At 36.3% G+C, this 7,656-nt stretch overlaps 1 long non-coding RNA gene across 1 annotated transcript; it reads right to left on the reverse strand.

Annotated features, from left to right (window-relative positions):
• Positions 1-2,423: 2,423 nt before the first annotated feature.
• On the reverse strand, positions 2,424-6,204 carry LOC127510121 (uncharacterized). Its single transcript, XR_007929494.1, has 5 exons — positions 5,052-6,204; positions 4,822-4,972; positions 3,740-3,951; positions 3,558-3,645; positions 2,424-3,449 (listed from the first exon to the last, which is right to left on the reverse strand). It is a non-coding gene; the product is annotated as an uncharacterized LOC127510121 (long non-coding RNA).
• Positions 6,205-7,656: the final 1,452 nt, after the last annotated feature.

Consider the following 7,656-nt stretch of genomic DNA (forward strand, 5'->3'; position numbering starts at 1 on the left):
CAGAACAATATTAGCACATCGTTCCTTAACAAGCTGCATTATTTGAGATATCATTCATATCAATAGCACAAATGATAGAGGCCAAAGTTTAATATTAATATGCTGTTGAAATCCCTAAGTATGAGCAATAGTTGTAGTGATTTTTGCCTTATTTATAAGCACTAAATTTATCCATTTGACAAGCAGCACAGTTAATATGTATATACTGTATATGGTTGTGTATTTGCTCAAGAACAAATCTCCTTCCTGTTTTCTTTCAGGTTACTGACCTTTAGCACATCCTCTGTAGAGGCCTGAAAACAGTTGCCGACGATACTGATGTGAAGGGCATGGGGATTTTGGGCATGGTTTTCATTATCATTATCAGACGCCTTTGGAATGAGAACAGTTTGGCTTTTTTGAATGAATGTCAGAGGAGACTATGACTTTTACAATTCCTTTATTCTACACAAAAATAAAACGCTTCCAAAAAACATTAATTTATATATATATATATATATATATATATATAAATTTCTGTTTTGGCTAGTAGAAGTTTTGAATGGCCGGTATCTTAATTTAGTAGCCAAATTGGCTGGTGAGTAAAAAAGTTAATTTCAAACCCTGTGTATGTATGTGTTTATGTATGTTGTATGTGTATGAGGATAAGGATTGTTGCAACATACTATGTTCTGTGAAAATAATTTAATATTACTTTTACACAATAATACCAATGGTATATAATAATACATGTTCTCCCAGTCTAGAGTTAGGAGATGGTAACAGGATTTAATTAAACCAGATTGCCTTCATCCCTTCAGTCCTCTGCCCCAGAAATGTGATTAAACCACTCAGTGATTCAAATTAAAGTTAGTAATTTTAGTTAAGCAAAAAAAAATGGAAGCAAACACCAGAGCACACACAAACCACAAGGTGTGCAAAGTTACTTCAATTCAAAAGTCAACACACTGGTTTTACACTCAATTGCACAGAAAAACACACAAGTCTGGAACAGGGGAGAAGTGAACCTCTACAAGCAGTGTCCACTCTGCTCTCTTATAGTGGTAGCTCTGCAGCACACTCCTAACAAGCAACAGGTGTGGCTAATTAACTGCAAGGCAAGCAGAGACAGGGAGAGAGACAGAGCACAAGCCAAATAATACTCAATACTCAAGTCTGTTGAACCAATGGGATCACTTGGGGTCCTAAAGGAGACCCCATTCCTGGGGGAACTCGATTTCTCACCACAGCGGCACCACAATTGACCCTTTGCAAAGACCCCACCCCTTAGTTACTGTTGCTTTGTCCAACAAGCCATGCGCTCTCACCCCACACATTCTCACAGAGTAAAAAATACATTGCTGAGCAAAGGGGACAGACAAGACAGAGAAGGTTACTTTGGTATGAAACAAAGTCTCAGCTTTCAAATGTTATCATTTTTTTAAGAAATTCAAACAATAAATATTGTTTTGTGGCTCTTTAATGTGTCATGACAGATCGCTTTAGTGTCTCAGTTCAAGCAGTACATGAACCGATTATCTCTTCCTACTAGTAATAAACATTAACATTAGAAGGTATGTTGTTTCAACCGCAGAAAGACAATTTTTTAAGTTCAAGTCAACCGACGTTAATTTATTAACTCTCCTGTCTCTGGTTTGTTTGTCGGACAAAATGGCAGATTCAGCACCACAATTGATCAGATCGCCTGTCAATCAAACGAAGGGTGAATTGGCAAATCAGTGGAGATCTGAATCTCAAAGAACAACAATGAAAGAACACACAAAAGTTATCAACACATATTGGAAAAAAAAACAACAACTAAAAACTAAAAATCAACACACTGTTGTTTAACCATTTTAAACCACCGAAACACTATCTTTTCCTTTCTACAGAATTTCTAAATAGAACTAAACATTGTATTTTTAATGCCCAGCACATTATTTGTTGGTTAGAATTATGCATATAGGACAGGAAAAACAAATGGGTTATGATCTGAAAGACCACAACAGGCAATGAACTTGACCCCACATACAACTCAAAATACTGCAACGCAAGCATTAAGGCCAAAGAACAACTTTTATTATCTCGAGATCACAAGAAAATTAAGTTGTGATCACGACAAAACAAGATAGAAAAAAATAATAATCCATGGCCGTTTAGGGCTTCCGTAAACCATACATCAATGGACAGATTATTTATTTAGCTTTCAGATAAATTTCAAATTCAAAAAATGGACCCTTATGACTGGTTTTGTGGTCCAGGGTCACATATGAGTAAAATAAAGCCTGTGTTAAACATGGTGACTCAAACTTGAAGATACTTTGACGTTTTGTTCTACATTGTAAATTGCACATGCACACTGTTTCATATAGTAACTTATTAGAAACGTTTTCGGTATGGGTGACAAAATGTCAGTGTCATCAAATTATGTTTACCACAGGCTCTATTTTAGTAATAAAAAAAAAATAAATAAAATAAAATAAAAAAAAATATTATATATATATATATATATATAAAATCCCATAGGAAAATCTTGGGAACCAGGGTGTGGGGTTTTGATGTCATACCTGCGCCACTGCACACATTTAAAAAGAAGGAGCATAAAAAAACAAATTTTATAAGTTTACTATACCTCATTGATAAGATATAGAGATCTCGGACTCTCCTTGAATAAAAGTGGAAGCAGCAGGATAGCAGCAGCCATTGAGAGACCTTAAATGTAAAATTGTGAAAATATCCATGGATATTATACTATATGTTAGTGTTAATTGTTAATTGTATATTTATTATCCATAAATATATATATATATATTTAAAAAAAAAAAAAATGTTCAAATGTTCATTGCTTTGAAGTCATAATTTGGAATACAATTCTACTCACAATTAAGGGGATTTTAAGGGCTGGATATCGTGATAGTATTTCTTTTGTGGAGTGATGTTTCATGTAGTCTGCCCTCTCATTCCTTGTCCGTGCCATGCAGTCTTGTAAAAGGCGGACATTTGGTGTCTTCTTCAAGCATTCTGTTCTCATTTTCTCCAAGTGGATCCCTATGCTGTATTCATCTTCTCCTGATTCACTCTATCCACAAAAACACATGCACTTATTTAATAACAGTATACTTTGACCTATTCTTAAATCCTGAAGATTATTCTATTTACCTCTTCAGACCTTTGTCTCTTTTGGTACATGTCTTGGATTACAGATAGATCCACAGTCTAAAAAAAAAAAAAAAACAATAAAATAAATAAATAAATAAAGACATCCATTACTGTAAATATCCATTAAGGTGTCATATCATTTGGCTTACTTCTTTATTAGTTGCCTTCTTGGTGTCAGATGTCTGTTGGATGCTTGGAGAATTGTTCTTTACTCTGCTAAATCTGCTGCGAATACTGTTTATCTCTTCAATGTCAACCAAGGGTGATCTTTCTTTCTTAAATTTGTTCTTAAGAATCTCATGCCATGACTCCTTAAATGGAAAAATAACACTATTAATTAAACATGTATCACCTTCAAGATAATATCAAAGAAGTATTTAAGGGTTTATGAAATTGAAAAATTCTTGTCATGTTCTTACATATCCCCTTCCTGTCCTGTCTCTCAAGAATTTGTATTTAGTAACAAGGGCTGAACACACCTTGTTGTACTGTTCACTTGTTGGATACCTGGGAAAAAAAAAGAGATAGAAAAAAATAGGCCTCAATCATGCTCTAAAATCAAGCTATTATGCTTATGCTATTAATTATGCTATACAATTACCATGTATATGTGCACATCTGATCAAACAGAGTTTGAATTACTTTCGATCTCCATTTGTTCCGTCCTGTTGGAGAAAAAAAAATCTCTGCTCTCCTCATCAAGTTTTTTTTTTTGTATTGCCAATGGAAATTTGGGCAGCTGATAATTTGCTGGCCACACTTTGGGCAATGTTCTTTTTTGAGATTGGGCCATGTGAAATACCAACTGAAGTCCTACAGAAAAAGATTTCAGAGAAGTGTTATGTTTGTATGTTTATCACAACACAGGAGAGGAGACACAAAGGTAAAAGTAACAGTTCTTTATTAAAGCGTTGGTATGCAAAAGGTCATGTTCAAGCTGATTTATTACATTATAATAGTTGTGCAGCATTCTGTTCAAGTGTTGCGTCTACCGAGTAGGCGTGGTTCAATCTCTGAAGTCTTGTTTGGGGAAACTAACACAAGATTTGATATGGCAATGTAAAGAAGAAGGTAGAAATTTGGTGCGCATTATTGTAAATAATTGAGTCAAAGTGGGTTACCGTCAACCAACTGTATCTTCGGCATATATTGCTCATATTGTTCAGATTGAGACTGTATGGTGGGACAATGTTGTGTGATTGGAGCACGTTGAGATTGTATGGTGAATTCCACCGTGTGCGTCATTGCACACTGTAAGTGTTTAATTATTCAGTCTAACCAGCATTATCTGGTACGCTATTAAATGTACAAATAAGAGATTTCTTCAGTTGAAAAATATTATGTGTTTGCGATGTTTCACAACAGTGTGCTTATATGTGGTGCTTCATGAGGGTGTAACAGGTGTGGCAGTTCAGTACTCGGTGATTGGGAATGAGTGGGAAGAGCTGGAGGACCTGGTGCTGAGGGTGTGTTGGGTGAATCTGTGACAATGTTACAGCGAGGTGCATGTTACAAACACCAAAATATTTTTTTATTTTTTTGATATTGTTAAGATTTGAATTGGTAGTAATGCATATATACTGGGATTAAAACTCAGTGGTTGTGTCTGAAAATCTTGTACTCAGAAATTAGTAGGGCTTGTCTACATACTTTGTACTTAAAATATAGGTGTAACATACTTACTCATGATCGGTGTGTGTGGTCTTAGAGGGCATCTCAGTCTTTAGGCTTTGTTGTAATCTTATAAATCTAACTTGATCCTTCATTTTTGGAAATATTTTTGATATCATATTTTCAGTTAGGTTCACAAAAGTGTCCCCATCAATTTCATTCTCTGTAAAAACAAGAAGAGTCAATAGGAGTACAACATTTTCCACCAAACTGCATTAGGAATTGTGTATAAATGCACATACACATTCTAATGTTTAGTAATCCAATGTCGCAAGGGGATCAAAAGAGTTCCTTCCAGGTTTTTATAAGTGTCCAGTCCATGGAAAGCTAACTCTTTCCCTACTTCAAGGGCACACCAAGATGTTTCGGTAACTTTGTATGCATGGAGATGACTGTCAAATTTGAATGGAATGAGTATTTTTCCAAACATGTACCACGAACCACTGTGTCCATATATTGCTTTGATCTTGAGAAATAATGGAATCTCTTCAGTGTGTACAGTGTCAATCACTTTGCATTCTCCAGTTTTATAAGCTGTATTGTTAACTGTGATGGAATTTGTTTTTTGTAGGACTTCATTTGACAGAGGTCTTCCAATCTGTGATTCCAGTGTGGCCAATACTAAAGAAGGCAGGGTGTTTGATGGTACATCACAAGCTCCTGAGGCATGGCACACTTCATATCCAATGCTTTTCTTCTTAGCTTACTCCCAGCATTGTCTCAGCTGATGCCTTCTAGCAAGTGATTTGGTGATGTTCTTGAAGTTGCAAACAACAGTAGACACTTTCTTGAAATACTGATGTTTTGCCTCAAACCGCATACAAGACAAATGAAGTAATGGCCCATATTTCAGCATAAGTGAAGGATAGTGCACTAAAAAATGCATTTTTGGAATGACACCATCAGGGAAGAGTTCATGAAATGTTGCCAAAAACTCTGTAATTTTCTCCTCAAGATAGGGTATCCACGATCTTCTAACCACTGGGGCCATGATCAAATCTACCACTTCGCGCAGTAAAATGTAGCAGTTCCAATGCTTGTTTGGAGGTACATAATATCCGACCATTAGTGGTAGCAGTCGAAACAATGTCCAGGTTTCTGAAGCTTTACCAGAGAGTTGACCTTTGCTTCGCAACATTCTTTCCGTCAAGATTTGTGGCTTAGATGTTTTGTCATTTACAGAATATGATAAATTTTCAATTTCAAAGTTCAGTTGATCTAGGGTGAAGTGTTTATCCTGGATTAACTGATGAAGAATCCATCTGAGAGCATTAGGAATAACTCCCTGCAAAATATCATGCATCACATCAGGTGGAAACAAGTGAGTTATCACTGTAGGAGCATAGTTAAGAGATGAGAAACAGCACTCTCTCTGCATACCATAAACAGACCCATTATCAGGATTTTTCACAGACAGCCTGCAGGTGATATCTGTAGTTAACACTCTCTTAGAGTCTCTTAGAGTGAAGTCCTCTTCTTTGAATTTGGTAGTGATGTCTTCTTTTGTGGCCATGCAAAAACGACATATTCTCCCATGTGAAAAATTTCTTTTCAGCCCAATCAAAGAGTGAGCTGAAAGATTGTCTGCTGAGATGGTGACTACTGTGCCATAGAATCTTCTGCTTTCCCCATTACATGACAGAGTCACTCCCTCGGTCTCAAGACATATCACTTCTTCAATCAAAGGCTGAAACAGATTGTTATAGTTGGTAAGATCTTCTTCAATATACCGATGTCTGATTAATGATGAAAGGTAAATATTCTCAAGTTTTGATGCATATTTCTTATCAATGTTTCCGAGTTTAAAATACACAGCTGTCAGTTTATGTTTTCCCTTTTTAGAGCCTAAAGGGTTAACAATCTCAAATTCATCGATGTAGAAATGTAGACGTACGTTCGGAAAGGAAGAAAGCTCACAACTTTTGAACTGGTCTCCATCAGTGTAGTCCTCCATAACATCCTGATGTTTGGGTGTTTTCTCTTGGTTAAGCATTGCCCACACATCCTCATTCTGAGCAACCTTTCTTACCTTGAGAGGTATGTACTGGAAATGTGCACCATGTTCTGTTTGATCCAGCGGAATTTGTACAGGTGCAATGTATTCAAGTTCATCTTCACAATAGTGCTCAAGCATCCATTCACTACTGATCTGTCGAAGGCATTCATCAAACACATTTTGCTTATTAAGTAGTTCAGATAAATCGTCATCAGCATCAGTGTCAATTTGATGTTGTTGTTGAAGATGAAATCTTATAATCTCAGCATAATGAGTGGTGAACTCCTGAAAGATGACTCGCAGGTTCTCCACAATACTGAACTGAACTGTGGCAGCAATACAATGCTTCTCTCTTAATTTCAAAATGAAAAGACAAAGATTACGCTTGAGGTTTGCAAGTAAATCTTCTGTTCTAAACTCTCTGCAGTTAGCAATGTCCTCCACATTAGTGTTAGGCAACTCCTCTTCAAGACCATGAAAGTCCTCCGTATGTTCCTCTGAGTTACAATGCTCATCATCACAAACGTCCCCTTCTTCACTGACCAATGAAAGAAGGTCTCTATGTTTGCGATAAGTATGTGATCTATAGGAACTAAAGGTTTTGTTGACTGCCACAACCGTTCAATCCACATGTGAATTCAAATTTTGGTTCATTTTGATGATAAAGGCCAATATGTCGAATCTGTTTAATTAGGGAGAATGTTTGTTTGCTGCATAGTGGACAGTTAAAGAGAGTGGGCATTTCTGTCAGATTAACCTTGAAATGTAGGGATAAATTCCTGGAAACTGTTTGCAGTCAACCAATTAGCCACATCTTGGATTGTCCACTGAATCACCTCTGTGCCCATCTT

The sequence above is a fragment of the Ctenopharyngodon idella genome, chromosome 3, assembly GCF_019924925.1.
Source record: "Ctenopharyngodon idella isolate HZGC_01 chromosome 3, HZGC01, whole genome shotgun sequence".
In the NCBI taxonomy this organism is placed as follows: Eukaryota; Metazoa; Chordata; class Actinopteri; order Cypriniformes; family Xenocyprididae; genus Ctenopharyngodon; species Ctenopharyngodon idella.